We start from the raw sequence: 16,852 nt of genomic DNA, 5'->3' as shown, positions 1-16,852 counted from the left end.
TCTTGTCAACTTGCTTGCCACTACTAGTCTTATCTTGCTTCAGCGGTATTGTGGGATGAAGCGGCCCGGACCAACCTTACACGTACGCTTACGTGAGACCGGTTCCACCGACTGACATGCACTAGTTGCATAATGTGGCTGGCGGGTGTCTGTCTCTCCCACTTTAGTTGGAGCGGATTCGATGAAAAGGGTCCTTATGAAGGGTAAATAGAAGTTGACAAAATCACGTTGTGGTTATTCGTAGGTAAGAAAACGTTCTTGCTAGAACCCAATTGCAGCCACGTAAAAGATGCAACAACAATTAGAGGACGTCTAACTTGTTTTTGCAGCAATTGTCATGTGATGTGATATGGCCAGAAGTTGTGATGAATGATTAATGATATATTGTGATGTATGAGATCATGTTCTTGTAATAGGAATCACGACTTGCATGTCAGTGAGTATGACAACCGGCAGGAGCCATAGGAGTTGTCTTTATTTTTGTATGACCTGCGTGTCATTGAAGAGCGCCATGTAAATTACTTTACTTTGTTGCTAAACGCGTTAGCCATAGAAGTAGAAGTAGTCATTGGCGTGACAACTTCATGAAGACACGATTATGGAGATCATGATGATGGAGATCATGGTGTCATGCCGGTGACAAGATGATCATGGAGCCCCGAAGATGAAGATCAAAGGAGCTATATGATATTGGCCATATCATGTCACTACTTTATATAATTGCATGTGATGTTTATTATGTTTTATGCATCTTGTTTACTTAGAACGACAGTAGTAAATAAGATGATCCCTTATAATAATCTCAAGAAAGTATTCCCCCTAACTGTGCACCGTTGCTAAAGTTCGTCGTTTCGAAGCACCACGTGATGATCGGGTGTGATAGATCCTTACGTTCACATACAACGGGAGTAAGACAGATTTACACATGCAGAACACTTAGGGTTAACTTGACGAGCCTAGCATGTACAGACATGGCCTCGGAACACAAGAGACCGAAAGGTCGAACATGAGTCGTATGGAAGATACGATCAACATGGAGATGTTCACCGATGATGACTAGTCCGTCTCACGTGATGATCGGACACGGCCTAGTCGACTCGGATCGTGTAACACTTAGATAACTAGAGGGATGTCTAATCTGAGTGGGAGTTCATTAAAATAATTTGATTAGATGAACTTAATTATCATGAACTTAGTCTAAAACCTTTTGCAAAATATGTCTTGTAGATCAAATGGCCAACACTCATGTCAACATGAACTTCAACGCGTTCCTAGAGAAAACCAAGCTGAAAGATGATGGCAGCAACTATACGGACTGGGTCCGGAACCTGAGGATCATCCTCATAGCTGCCAGGAAACAATATGTCCTAGAAGGACCGCTAGGTGACGCTCCCGTCCCAGAGAACCAAGACATTATGAATGCTTGGCAGTCTCGTGCTGATGATTACTCCCTCATTCAGTGCGGCATGCTTTACAGCTTAGAACCGGGGCTCCAAAAGCGTTTTGAGCAACACGGAGCATATGAGATGTTCGAGGAGCTGAAACTAGTTTTCCAAGCTCATGCCCGGGTCGAGAGATATGAAGTCTCTGACAAGTTCTATAGTTGTAAGATGGAGGAAAATAGTTCTGTCAGTGAGCACATACTCAAAATGTCTGGGTTGCACAACCGCCTGTCCCAGCTGGACATTAACCTCCCGGATGAGGCAGTCATTGACAGGATCCTTCAGTCGCTCCCACCGAGCTACAAGAGCTTTGTGATGAACTACAATATGCAGGGGATGGTGAAGACCATTCCTGAAGTATTTTCAATGCTGAAGTCAGCAGAGGTTGAAATCAAGAAAGAACATCAAGTGTTGATGGTCAATAAGACCACTAAGTTCAAGAAGGGCAAGGGTAAGAAGAACTTCAAGAAGGATGGCAAATATGTTGCCGCGCCCGGTAAGCCAGTTGCCGGGAAGAAGTCAAAGAATGGACCCAAGCCTAAGACTGAGTGCTTTTATTGCAAGGGGAAGGGTCACTAGAAGCGGAACTACCCCAAATACTTAGCGGACAAGAAGGCCGGAAACACTAAAGGTATATTTGATATACATGTAATTGATGTGTACCTTACCAGTACTCGTAGTAACTCCTGGGTATTTGATACCGGTGCCGTTGCTCACATTTGTAACTCACAGCAGGAGCTGCGGAATAAGCGGAGACTGGCGAAGGACGAGGTGACGATGCACGTCGGGAATGGTTCCAAGGTCGATGTGATCGCCGTCGGCACGCTACCTCTACATTTACCTACGGGATTAGTTTTAAACCTCAATAATTGTTATTTAGTGCCAAGTTTGAGCATGAACATTGTATCTGGATCTCGTTTAATACGAGATGGCTACTCATTTAAATCTGAGAATAATGGTTGTTCTATTTATATGAGAGATATGTTTTATGGTCATGCCACGATGGTCAATGGTTTATTCTTAATGAATCTCGAACGTAATGTTACACATATTCATAGCGTGAATACCAAAATATGTAAAATTGATAGCGATAGTCCCACATACTTGTGGCACTGCCGCCTTGGTCACATTGGTGTCAAGCGCATGAAGAAGCTCCATGCAGATGGACTTTTAGAGTCTCTCGATTATGAATCATTTGACACATGCGAACGATGCCTCATGGGCAAAATGACCAAGACCCCGTTCTTCGGAACAATGGAGCGAGCAACCAACTTGTTGGAAATCATACATACCGATGTGTGCGGTCCAATGAGCGTTGAGGCTCGCGGAGGATATCGTTATGTTCTCACTCTCACTGATGACTTGAGTAGATATGGGTATGTCTACTTGATGAAACACAAGTCTAAGACCTTTGAAAAGTTCAAGGAATTTCAGAATGAAGTAGAGAATCAACGTGACCGAAAGATAAAATTCTTACGATCGGATCGTGGAGGAGAATATTTAAGTCACGAGTTTGGTACACACTTAAGAAAATGTGGAATCGTTTCACAACTCACGCCGCCTGGAACACCTCAGTGTAACGGTGTGTCCGAACGTCGTAATCGCACTCTACTGGATATGGTGCGATCTATGATGTCCCTTACCGATTTACCGCTATCATTTTGGGGATACGCTCTAGAGACAGCTACATTCACTTTAAATAGGGCACCGTCTAAATCCGTTGAGACGACACCGTATGAATTATGGTTTGGGAAGAAACCTAAGCTGTCGTTTCTAAAAGTTTGGGGATGCGATGCTTATGTCAAGAAACTTCAACCTGAAAAGCTTGAACCCAAGTCGGAAAAATGCGTCTTCATAGGATACCCTAAAGAAACCATTGGGTATACCTTCTACTTAAGATCCGAAGGCAAGATCTTTGTTGCCAAGAACGGATCCTTTCTGGAAAAGGAGTTTCTCTCGAAAGAAGTAAGTGGGAGGAAAGTAGAACTCGATGAAATACTACCTCTTGAACAGGATAGTAGTGCAGCTCAGGAAAATGTTCCTGTGATGCCTACACCAACTGAAGAGGAAAATAATGATGATTATCAAGGTACTTCGGATCAAGTTGCTACTGAACTTCGTAGGTCCACAAGGACACGTTCTGCACCTGAGTGGTATGGCAACCCTGTCCTGGAAATCATGTTGTTGGACAATGGTGAACCTTCGAACTATGAAGAAGCAATGGCGGGCCCAGATTCCAACAAATGGCTAGAAGCCATGAAATCTGAGATAGAATCCATGTATGAAAACAAAGTATGGACTTTGACTGACTTGCCCGATGATCGGCGAGCGATAGAAAACAAATGGATCTTTAAGAAGAAGACGGACGCGGATGGTAATGTCACCATCTATAAAGCTCGACTTGTCGCTAAGGGTTATCGGCAAGTTCAAGGGATTGACTACGATGAGACTTTCTCTCCCATAGCGAAGCTTAAGTCCGTCCGAATCATGTTAGCAATTGCCGCGTACTATGATTATGAGATATGGCAGATGGACGTCAAAACGGCATTCCTTAACGGGAATCTTAAGGAAGAACTGTATATGATGCAGCCGGAGGGTTTTGTCAATCCTAAGAATGCTAACAAAGTATGCAAGCTCCAGCAATCCATTTATGGGCTGGTGCAAGCATCTCTGAGTTAGAACATTCACTTTGATGAGATGATCAAAGCGTTTAGGTTTATGCAGACTTATGGAGAAGCCTGCGTTTACAAGAAAGTGAGTGGGAGCTCTGTAGCATTTCTCATATTATATGTAGATGACATACTTTTGATGGGAAATGATATAGAATTCTTGGATAGCATTAAGGCCTACTTGAATAAGTGTTTTTCAATGAAGGACCTTGGAGAAGCTACTTATATATTAGGCATCAAGATCTATAGAGACAGATCGAGACGCCTCATAGGTCTTTCACAAAGCACATACCTTGATAAGATTTTGAAGAAGCTCAAAAGGGATCAGTCCAAGAAGGGGTTCTTGCATGTATTGCAAGGTGTGAGATTGAGCTCAGCTCAATGCCCGACCACGGCAAGAGATAAAGAAGAGATGAGTGTCATCCCCTATGCTTCAGCCATAGGATCTATTATGTATGCCATGCTGTGTACCAGACCTGATGTAAACCTTGCCGTAAGTTTGGTAGGAAGGTACCAAAGTAATCCCGGCAAGGAACACTGGACAGCGGTCAAGAATATCCTGAAGTACCTGAAAAGGACAAAGGACATGTTTCTCGTTTATGAGGTGACGAAGAGCTCGTCGTAAAGGGTTACGTCGACGCTAGCTTCGACACAGATCTGGATGACTCTAAGTCACAAACCGGATACGTGTATATGTTGAATGGTGGAGCAGTAAGCTGGTGCAGCTGCAAGCAGAGCGTCGTGGCGGGATCTACATGTGAAGCGGAGTACATGGCAGCCTCGGAGGCAGCGCATGAAGCAATTTGGATGAAGGAGTTCATCACCGACCTAGGAGTCATACCCAATGCGTCGGGGCCAATCAAGCTTTTCTGTGACAACACTGGAGCTATTGCCCTTGCCAAGGAGCCCAGGTTTCACAAGAAGACCAGGCACATCAAGCGTCGTTTCAACTCCATCCGTGAAAATGTTCAAGATGGAGACATAGATATTTGCAAAGTACATACGGATCTGAATGTCGCAGATCCGTTGACTAAACCTCTCTCGCGAGCAAAACATGATCAACACCAGAACTCTATGGGTGTCCGATTCATCACAATGTAACTAGATTATTGACTCTAGTGCAAGTGGGAGACTGTTGGAAATATGCCCTAGAGGCAATAATAAAAGGGTTATTATTATATTTCCTTATTCATGATAATTGTCTTTTATTCATGCTATAACTATATTATCCGGAAATCATGATACACGTGTGAATAGATAGACCATAACATGTCCTTAGTGAGCCTCTAGTTGACTAGCTCGTTGGTCAACAGATAGTCATGGTTTCCTGACTATGGACATTAGATGTCATTGACAACGGGATCACATCATTAGGAGAATGATGTGATGGACAAGGCCCAATCCTAAGCATAGCACAAGATCGTGTAGTTCGTTTTGCTGTAGCTTTTCCAATGTCAAATATCTCTTCCTTAGACCATGAGATCGTGTAACTCCCGGATACCGTAGGAGTGCTTTGGGTGTACCAAACGTCACAACGTAACTGGGTGACTATAAAGGTGCATTACAGGTATCTCCGAAAGTGTCTGTTGGGTTGACATGGATCGAGACTGGGATTTGTCACTCCGTATGACGGAGAGGTATCACTGGGCCCACTCGGTAGTGCATCATCATAATGAGCTCAAAGTGACCAAGTGTTTGGTCATGGGATCATGCATTGCGGTACGAGTAAAGTGACTTGCCGGTAACGAGACTGAACGAGGTATTGGGATACCAACGATCGAGTCTCGGGCAAGTAACATACCGTCTGACAAAGGTAATTGCATACGGGGTTGATTGAATCCTCGAAATCGTGGTTCATCCGATGACTTCATCGAGGAGCATGTGGGAGCCAACATGGGTATCCAGATCCCGCTGTTGGTTATTGCCCGAGAGCCGTCTCGGTCATGTCTACGTGTCTCCCGAACCCGTAGGGTCTACACACTTAAGGTTCGGTGACGCTAGGGTTATTAGGAAGACTTGTATGTGATTACCGAATGTTGTTCGGAGTCCCGGATGGGATCCCGGATGTCACGAGGAGTTCCAGAATGGTCCGGAGGTAAAGATTTATGTATGAGAAGTTGCCATACGGACACCGGAAGGTTTCGGGGGCATATCGGTATTGTACCGGGGCCACCGGAAGGGTTCCGGGGGTCCACCGGGAGGGGCCACCCCTCTCGGGGGGCCACATGGGCTGCGTGGGGCAGGAGCCAGCCCCTGGAGGGCTGGGCGCACCCCCCCCTTGGGCCCATGCGCCTAGGGTTGGGGGGGAACCCTAGAGGGGGCGCCCCCCTTGCTTGGGGGGCAAGTTTCCCCTCCCTGGCCGCCGCCCCCCTCTAGATCCCATCTAGAGGGGCCGCCCCCCCTTGCCCCTTCCCCTATAAATAGCGGGGTGAGGGGAGGGCTGAATACACAAGCCAAGGCGCAGCCCCTCCCCTCCCCAACACCTCTCCTCCTCCGTCACGAGCTTGGCGAAGCCCTGCCGGAGTACTGCTTCTCCACCAGCACCACGCCGTCGTGCTGCCATTGGAGCTGTCTTCCTCAACCTCTCCTTCCTCCTTGCTGGATCAAGACGGAGGAGACGTCGCCCGTTCCGTACGTGTGTTGAACGCGGAGGTGCTGTCCGTTCGGCACTTGGTCATCGGTGATCTGAATCACGTCGAGTACGACTCCATCATCACCGTTCCCTCGAACGCTTCCGCACGTGATCTACAAGTGGTATGTATATGCAAACTCACTCCCTTGACTCGTTGCTTAGATGAACTCATAGATGGATCTTGGTGAAACCGTAGGAAGAATTTTAATTTTCTGCAACGTTCCCCAACACCACACCCCACCTCTAGAAACCCTAGATGGATCCAGAGCTTGGGGAGGTGACAAATGAGGAAGGGGAGGCAGTGCAGGCAGTGGATGTGAGGAGGCAAAGGGCTCACATAGTGGAGATGGAGTGGGAGCTAGAGTTCAAGAGGCGGCTGAAAGACAAGATCTTGGAGAAGTGCAACCCAGATGAGTTCACATTTCTTGTTCCTGGCGGCAGGCGCAAGAGCTCAGGGAAGATCATCAGGTGGGCTAGGGCACATGCAGTAATCGCTCCTCACCCTTCTACTAGAGCAAAGTGGCGTCGTTTCTTCGAGCGTTACAATTGAGAGTTATTGGTAGTAGTTATTTTCAGTATGAATGAGAGTCTGAGCTATGTATCCCTTCCATTTCTATACTAACTCTTTGTATGAAAGAATGTTTGGATGGTGGAATCTATTAATGTTTGAATAAATCTATCAATGTTTGCAGTGTTGTCTGAATAAATCAATGCTTGCATCAGTGTTGTCTGAATAAATCAAGTTTTGGGATTCTACCAATCTAGCACCAATATGAAGTGCAACCCAGAAGTCACAAACACTCAGGTTTCATAAAGCAAATACATAGGTTTTATAAAGCAAATACATAGGTTTCATAAAGCAAATAGTCAGGTTTCAGGAAGCAAATACATAGGTTTCATAATTGAAACACTCAAGTTTCAGCAAGCAAATACATAGGTTTAAGCACTCATACAATGCAAATGTTGGAATCTTCAGTAGTTACCACTAGCAGTGAAATATGCCTTCCACTTTCCAATTGGCTTCCTAACCCTCTTGGACCCAATCTCCATCTCAGAGTGAGAAGCTTGCCTTGGAGCATTGAAAACTGTGTACCCCCCTCCTCTGCTAGCTGTTGATGCTCCGGTGTTCTTTGCTGGAGAGGCAATGGATGACCTTGTGTTCTTGGCTCGTGAAGATGTGCTAGGAGCCCTTGTCTTCTTGGTTGCTTTGGTCTTCTTGGCATGTGCTGATGTGGCAGGTGCTGGAGTAGCAGAAGCAGCAGGTTTGGTCCTCTTTGATGGTCCTGGAGTAGCAGAAGCAGCAGCCTTGTTCCTCTTTGCTGGTCCTGGAGTAGTTGTGGCTGTTGCTGGCCTCTTCCTAGCTGTGGCTGGTGCTGCTGGTGGTGGTGGGGGTGCAACCACTTCTGTACTAGCTCTGGTAGATGAAGAGTAGACTGACCTATTCTCCTGCACATTTAACAAAGCAAATTAGAATCAAACTACCTAGCCTATGAAACAGAAGTTTAAGCATACCTAGTGATTATTCTTCCTCATCTGCAGTTTGGGTTTAAGTGATCACCACATGTGGTATATCTATGACCTTGCTTATTGCAATTGCTACATGTCACTGTTCCAATTCTTGATGTATCCTTCTTGGCTGGCACCTCAAAATGTCCTTTCCTCCTAGCTGTCTGCTTTTTACCCTTCTTTTCTTTGAATACAGGAGGAGATATGTCATCCCCCATGGTGTGTGACCAACAATCAAGGCCAGGAACAAGGTATATAATATGCTTGTAGGTTTCACAGTAGAGGGGCTTCTTGAAGAACTCATGGACAAAAGCTTCAGGGTGTAGCTTCACCTTCTGCATTGCTGCTACAACATGACTAAATGGAACTACGGTCATATCTCACGTCCTGCAGTCACAAGTGTAGTTGTTCAGGTTTACACGGTAGGTCTTTTCTGAACTACTTGTAACTTGCCAAATGCCTGGTCCAGCCATATATGCATCACAATGTTTTGCCCACTCCTTGGCCTCCTCCAATATCTCAGAGTATGTGGGTGTGATATCCCACCTACATGTGTCTGTATTCTCCCTAATCTTCTGAAACTTGATCATTGGTTTTGTCCTTATTACTTCAAGCATTGTCCTTATGGGCTTGTTCCTAACATCCAGACTCATCCTGTTGAAAACTTCACTAAGATTGTTTACAACAAGGTCTGTGAGGGAGTCCTGGATTAGAGGGTGTCCGGATAGCCGAACTATCACTTTGGCCGGACTCCTGGACTATAAAGATACAAGATTGAAGACTTCGTCCCGTGTCCGGATGGGACTTTCCTTGGCGTGGAGGGCAAGCTTGGCTTTACGGATATGTAGATCTCCTACCATTGTAACCGACTCTGTGTAACCCTAACCCTCTCTGGTGTCTATATAAACCGGAGGGTTTTAGTCCGTAGGACGAACAACAATCATACCATAGGCTAGCTTCTAGGGTTTAGCCTCTTCGATCTCGTGGTAGATCTACTCTTGTACTACCCATATCATCAATATTTATCAAGCAGGAGTAGGGTTTTACCTCCATCGAGAGGGCCCGAACCTGGGTAAAAACATCGTGTCCCTTGTCTCCTGTTACCATCCGCCTAGAAGCACAGTTCGGGACCCCCGACCCAAGATCCGCCGGTTTTGACACCGACATTGGTGCTTTCATTGAGAGTTCCTCTGTGTCGTCACCTTTAGGCCCGATGGCTCCTTTGATCATCAACAACGACGCGGTCCAGGGTGAGACTTCTCTTCTCGGACAGATCTTCGTATTCGGCAGCTTTGCACTACGGGCCAATTCACTTGGCCATCTGGAGCAGATTGAAAGCTACGCCCTGGCCATCAGGTAAGATTTGGGAGTTTGAACTACACGGCTGACATCCGCGGAGACTTGATCTTCGACGGATTCGAGCCACAGCCAAGCGCGCCGCACTGTCTCGATGGGTATGATCTAGCTCTGCCGCCGAACAGTGCCCTGGAGGCCGCACCACCGTCCGCTCCGAGCCTTAGCTCAGAGCCGACTTCGCTGATCGAGGACGAGTGGCTGGACACCGCCTCGGGGGCTACGATCTCTATGGCGATTGAGCTGAACACCATCCTGTCCTTTGCAAAGCCCGTGACTCCGAGGTGCCAGACTCCTCTCCGGACTCTAAACCTCCCGCGCCCCTGCCAATCAAATCCGATTGGGCGCCGATTATGGAGTTCACTACTGCGGACATCTTTCAGCACTCGCCTTTAGCGACATCCTGAATTCACTAAAGTCTCTCTCTTTATCAGGAGAGCCCTGGCCGGACTATGGTCAGTGTCACATCCCTAGCTTTACCCTGGGCTTGGACTAGCTTGGTTGCTGCATCATGTTTAAATTCAAATGAAATTTGAATTGAGGAATTTTCAAAGCCTCAGAATCCTTTAAAAAAATGATCAAGATAAAAATTGCTTCAAATAAGTCCAAGAAAATGTTCTTGTTATCCTCTGGAAATATTGGCAAGAGGTAAAATCCAAATCAATATTTTCGGTATCTCAGAAACATTTATTTTGGGTATTTGAATTAAATCAATAGCTATTTGAATTGGACTTATATCTACTGTTAAATAAATATAGGTCCAATAATTCTAAAATATTTTTGTGGAGCATTGTTTTAATTCTTTTAGCTCCTAAAAATATTGTCAGAAGCAAAATAAATTGAATTGGTTTCAAAACCAAATTCAAAACAAACCTGCAAAATAGAAAACAGAATTAAAACAGAAAGAGAGAGAGAGAGAGTTTTACCTGGCCACTTACCTGGCAACCCACTGGCCGGCCCAGCACTGTGCTGGCCCGTGCCAGCCAGCTGCTTCCCCTTGCCAGAGCAGGCAGGGAGGTGAGCATGGCGCGCCCGAGCTCGCCACGCACCACCCAGCCTCTCTGCATCGCCCTGGTCGCCGTTGCGCCGCGTGGATCGTCTCCTGGTCGTCGCCCCGACCTCGCCGACACCCCATTCGCCCCCCCTACGCCTCTCCTCGCCCGTTCCCCGCCATGGCCGAAGCCTCCATGGACGCGCTGCCGTAACCCCGCACCCACAGCCACTGCCCCACCTCTCCGACGTGATCCCGAGCTCCGCCACGACGTCGTCGTCCTCTCCATCGAGTCACGCGGCGCCAGAAGCTCTGCTGCATCTCCAACGCCGCCGTTTCCGACCTCGGGTGCCGGTGATCCCCGCCGTCGATTCGCCGGACCCCGTGCCTCCCCTGCCTCGCCAGCAGCACCAGAAGAACCGCGGTGAGCCGCTGCATCGTTTCCCCCATGCCTCGTTGCCTAATTCGCCCCCTAGCCGCATCAACCACCGGAGCCGAACGCTCCCCGCCGCCGGCCATGTCGCCGCCGCGGTTGCAACCCCCGCACGTCGCACCAGAGCACGTAGGTGTGCTCAGCGTTTCCTCAGGAAGCCGCAGATCCCACCAGTTCTTCGTGAAACGCGCCGTAGCGCCTAACCGTCGGTGCCCGAGCTCCGGCAGCCGCCACGGTCGTCGCCGGCGACAACTCCGGCCACCCCAGCCTCCGCCACCACCACAGTTGGATGCGCCACTCCACCCTCTTCCCGTAGCTGCTCCCCGCGCATCAAACGGTGCCCTGTAGAGCATTTCCGAGCCGCCCCGCCGTCTCTGTCGTCGCCGGCGGCTATATGCCGGCGACCGCTGACCCGTTGACCGGCGTGGTTTGACCCCACTGCCCGGTTTGACTTCCCCCTCTCTCTCACTGACTTGCGGGCCCGCCCGACTAATTACTGCAGTTAGCACTAATTAACTAGTTAGGTTAGTTACTATAGTCACTGACTAGTGGGCCCTGCCCAGTTAGTTAGGGCTAACTAACTTAGTTAGTTGACTGGGTCACTGACCAGTGGGCCCCACTGGTCAGGTTTGACCACCAGCAGCGTCTGTTGACCTGTTGACGTCATAGTGACGCAATGCTGACGCAATAAGTATTTTCTGGATTTATTAATATTCAGGAAATTCCAGAAAATAGCTAAAACTTCTAAAAATCATAGAAAATTAACCGTAACTCCAAATTAAATAATTTATATATGAAAAATTATCAGAAAAATTCAAGGAATCCATCTGTACCATTTACATGCATGTTAGAACAACTTATCACTACTGTTTAGGGCAAATGAAGTGAATGACATTTAAATAACCACATATGGAGTTTGAATTTGAATCTTGGATTCAAACCAACTTCATTTAATCTGGTTTTAGATGCATTAGCCCAAAACACATTCATTTTGCCATGTCATGATCATGCATCATATTGTGCATTGCAGTGATTGTGTTCCCTTCTGTGTTGCCGGTATTTGTCCCCTCTCGATAGACGTGATACCGATGATGTGATCGTTGACACTGATGAAGACTCAATGTTATCTTCAGAAGTGCCAGGCAAGCAAAACCCCCCTTGTTCATTCCGATACAATCCTACTCTCTCGCTCCTGCTCCTTTTTATTGCATTAGGACAACACCGAATCATCTGTTACTTGCTGCGGTAGCTGAACCCCTTTATCCTCTGCATGACCTGTCATTCCACAGTAAATAGATGAAACCCACTAGCATGAGTAGGAGTTGTTTGAGCCCTGTTGTGCCTACTCATTCTTGCTTGTTTGTCATGCCTGCTACTGCTTAGAGTTGAGTCAGGTCTGATTCATCGGGGATGAATCAGAGGCGTGTGAGCATGTCCTACTGTGTGTGAGCTAAGTGTGTGAACACGTTTTGGTAAAGGTAGCGGTGAGAGGCCATGTAGGAGTACATGGTGGGTTGTCTCATTGCAGCCGTCCTCAAGAACTGAGTTCTGTGTTTGTGATCCATGATTCAGCTACTACCACGCATTGGGCCCGAAACCAATGGACCCTCTCGGCTTCTTGATCACCCTTGTCCTCTGTCCAGGAGTTGCAAGTAGTTTCTGGTGTTTGTAGTATGCTGGAGGCCGTGCGCAGCGCTGACCGTAGGGGTGGGCTGTGATGCGGTAGGCACGTGGCACGGTGTACCGGGCGCCCGTTTGGTGTCTCGGGAACCCTGTTCACATCGTTTGGGGCTGTGAGCGAAACTCCGGCCGGATCTCCTCATGGATGGAACCCGAATAGGCGATAAACCTGGACTAGAGACTTGAGTGATTAGGTAGGTCGTGGCCGACACCCACGTTGGGCTTCCGCTTGAAGGTTGCCGAGTACATGTCGTGTAAACGGCGGTAAGTGGTGAGAGCGTGTGTGAAGAAGTACACCCCTGCAGGGTTAACATCATCTATTCGAATAGCCGTGTCTGCGGAAAAGGACTTCTGGGTTGCTTAGATCAGTTCATAGACAAGTGAAAGTGGATACCCTAAAATACGCAAGATAAGCGTGAGTGCTATGGATGGCGTTCTCGTAGGGAGACGGGAGCAGATCCATAGTGGTGTATTGATATGGTGAATATGTGGACTCGTGTGCGCCACCTCAAAAGAGTTACTTGCAGTCGTAGTTCAGGATAGCCACCGAGTCAAAGCTGGCTTGCTGCAGTTAAACTCCACCACCCCCTTGTTGATAATGATGCATATGTAGATAGATCTGATGTAAGTCTTGCTGGGTACATTTGTACTCACGTTTGCCTATTTTATGTTTTTGCAGAGAGACTTCAGTCTCACTAGTAGTTCCACGTGGACTTCGACGTTTAGCTTGTTACCTCAGCTACGATCTTGTGCCCTCGGCAGGATCTGGTAGATAGTCAGGCTTCTCAGCCTTTTTCAGTTATAGATGTCTGTACCCAGACATGATAGCTTCCGCTTGTGCTTTGACTTGTATGCTCTGATTGTTGGGTCATGAGACCCATGTTTGTAATATCTCGCTCCTCGGAGCCTATTGAATAAATTACTTGAGTTGTAGAGTCATGTTGTGATGCCATGTTGTATCTGCACATATCAAGCATATTGTGTGTATGTTGTTGAAATGCTTGGTATGTGTGGGATCTGACTATCTAGTTGTTTATCCTTAGTAGCCTCTCTTACCGGGAAATGTCTCCTAGTGTTTCCACTGAGCCATGGTAGCTTGCTACTGCTCCGGAACACTTAGGCTGGCCGGCATGTGTCCTTCTTCGTTCCTGTGTCTGTCCCTTCGGGGAAATGTCACGCGATGAATACCGGAGTCCTGTTAGCCCGCTACAGCCCGGTTCACCGGAGTCCTGCTAGCCCAGTGCTACAGCCCGGATTCACTCGCTGATGACCGACACGTTCGATGCTGGGTCATGGATGCCTGTCCCTGTAAGTCTGTGCCACTTTGGGTTTACGACTAGCCATGTCAGCCCGGGCTCCTTATCATATGGATGCTAGCGACACCGTCATATACGTGTGCCAAAAGGCGCAAACGGTCCCGGGCTAAGGTAAGGCGACACCCGTGGGAATACCGTGCGTGAGGCCGCAAAGTGATATGAGGTGTTACATGCTAGATCGATGTGGCATTGAGTCGGGGTCCTGACAGTGTTGGTATCAGAGCTTGACTGCCTGTAGGATTACCAAGCCAAACTGGTCGAAGTTGAGTCTAGAAATTCTTTAGTTATATAAGGGAATTGATTGTGGGATGGAACGTAAGGCTCTTTTTACTCCTTATACCTCATGGCCTTCTGATCTGAGTCATCATCTTCTCTTCTACGGGGATTAAGAACTAGGCTATCTCTTCTTCCCATCAGGATCACGTGTTATTAATCTGCAGACTTGTAGGATTGATGGTTCTAAGCCTCAGTTCAGTCCCTACTATCTCCGTATGTTAATTGTTGATCTCGAAACCTTGATATTGTGCTTCTGAGTGGTTATGCTACCATTTTTGCGAATGTCTCAAATCCTTTCTGAGCATCTACAGCCGTTATGCTGTCCGAGTCATTCCAGGTTTCTAAATAGCCTGATGCATTTGCAAAATCCTTTTCCTCTGGTTTCGATGCTCCTTTATGCCAGCTCAATCACACTAATTGTTGAGTTGAGGTATTCTATTGCCTTGACATTATGTTGGAGATATTATTATGACCCTAGGTGTCTTAGGGGATCATCTAGTAGTCTAGCCATGTTTTGTGTCCCAGTGTGATGATTCTGGCTTTTATTCTCGAAAGCATCCCGTGATGCCACTTAGTAGTAGGTATTCTACTCCTTGGGTTTTGAACCCGAGATTCACCCTACTTGCTTCATGTTGATAGTAATTGCTAGCTCCCTTAGGTTATTAGTAACCTTTGCGATAGTCCTTGAAGTCCGTGGTATCTTCTTCTTCCAAATACCATGAACTACTTATGGCAGAAGTTCCTCGTTGAACTGAACGATCACAACCAGAGTGCTCTTGATGAGTTCTCCATGCTATATTGTGACTCTGCCAGCTCAATCTTTCTGCATGGGTTATCCGGAAGAATTATGTTGAACCTGGTTTGACATACTAATCTACGCATCCACAACTCAAAAGTTATATGTTCCTTTGAATTGTCCCTCTTTAGTTGTCTACTGACCTTCGGCTATCAATTGATAGTCAAGAGTATGCGTGCGTTCGTTTATCGATGCCTATTACTCTTGTGGTCCGTCAAGCCATTCTATCGCAGAATGACTAGGAGAAACAAACTCCAGTACCTCATCCATATTTAGGATTGGGTCAAAGTAGTTGTGTTCCGCAGATCAAGTTACAATCCAGCTTCTGGTCTGCTCTACCCTGAAGTATTACCTTCTTTATGACAGGAATTTCATGAGAATTGCACCACCTTTTGTGAATTCTTGACATAGTGATACTTCTCGCCATCCTTTTTCATTCCTCGGTTCCGTGTTGATGCAACCGGAATACCGACAAATGAATTGTGATGTGTGAAATCAATACTCCTAGCAACCTCGTTGCTTGGTAGTTAAAGGATAATAATTTTATTCTTAGTATGTTGGTTATTGAATCACCATTCTAAGATTGATCGTGCTACCTAGTCCTTATTTCCTGGTGCACTCTTTGATCGATGAGTTAGGATTTGTCAAGTCCTCGCTCATTTGATTATATCATCTTGCCCTGAAAAGCAAGATTGCTCTCGAGCTTAGTAACATATCGGTGGTTCGTGATTTTCCGAAGATCTTCTCGGAAGTACTACCAGGTCGTCACCTGACCGTTATGTTGAGCCCGTGATCAAGTTGATTTCTTATGAACCACCTTCTTTCCAAGAATCGGTGTTAGATATCCCTGAGCTAGTTGGTTAAGCTAGACAACAACTTGGAGAGTTGGAGGATAAAAGCTTGCCTGACTTAGTTCGTTCCAAAGGGATAATCTTGTGTAGTGTGTGTTGAAGAAAGATGATATCTTCATCGATTGGTTCCTGTGATCAGTTGCTGGACCTATTGTCTTATCAATCCTTTGATTTGAGTGTGGGCCATCGTCAAGTCAAACCAGAACCAACGATATTCGTAATGTTGCCTTACTCGTGGTTGATCCCTCGAGCATACACCATTATATCTTTCGGGTCTGACCAATGCTATCACCGTGTTCACTTAACTATGGAATTCCTTTTAAAGGGAAACCCGGATGAATTGTTGTTGAGCCCATTGGCAACATCCTTATCTCCTCCATGATGTTGTTGAACATTAAGCTAGTGTTGGAAACTTTTGAAAGCATTTGTTCATGCTAGCTCATGAAGCATATGTTTGGATGAAAGTAGTGACTTTCCCTAATTCATGTGCATATGATGCAAGTTGCCGCCATGAATTCGAGGAAGATTGTTTTGTTTCCTTGGAATCATCCCAAATCAGTCATGCACACGTGCGAAGTATTCTGTGGTCTGGAGACTTGCAACCTTCATTCCATATGTGTCCCGAGCACACCAAGCCACTGATTGATTTGTTCAAGGAGAAGAAGTTCCTTCATAAGAGCTAATCATATGACTTATGCAAGGACTTCGATATCCTCGATGATGGTTCCCCACCTGAACTCGGTAGTGTTTTGTTGTAAGACTACCATGTGATAATGTTTTGTCTAGGACAATGTGTTCACATGTTTGTAGCAGAACCATCTCATGTTTTGGAGCTTGCTATCGTAGTTCATCTCCCGAGAATCCCGCAACGTCATCTCGTCGATTTGTGTTGCAAACTTTCATTTTT

The sequence above is a fragment of the Triticum dicoccoides genome, chromosome 1B, assembly GCF_002162155.2.
Source record: "Triticum dicoccoides isolate Atlit2015 ecotype Zavitan chromosome 1B, WEW_v2.0, whole genome shotgun sequence".
In the NCBI taxonomy this organism is placed as follows: Eukaryota; Viridiplantae; Streptophyta; class Magnoliopsida; order Poales; family Poaceae; genus Triticum; species Triticum dicoccoides.
The sequence above is the reverse complement of the archived record's forward strand: the minus strand, read 5'-3'. Positions refer to the sequence as shown.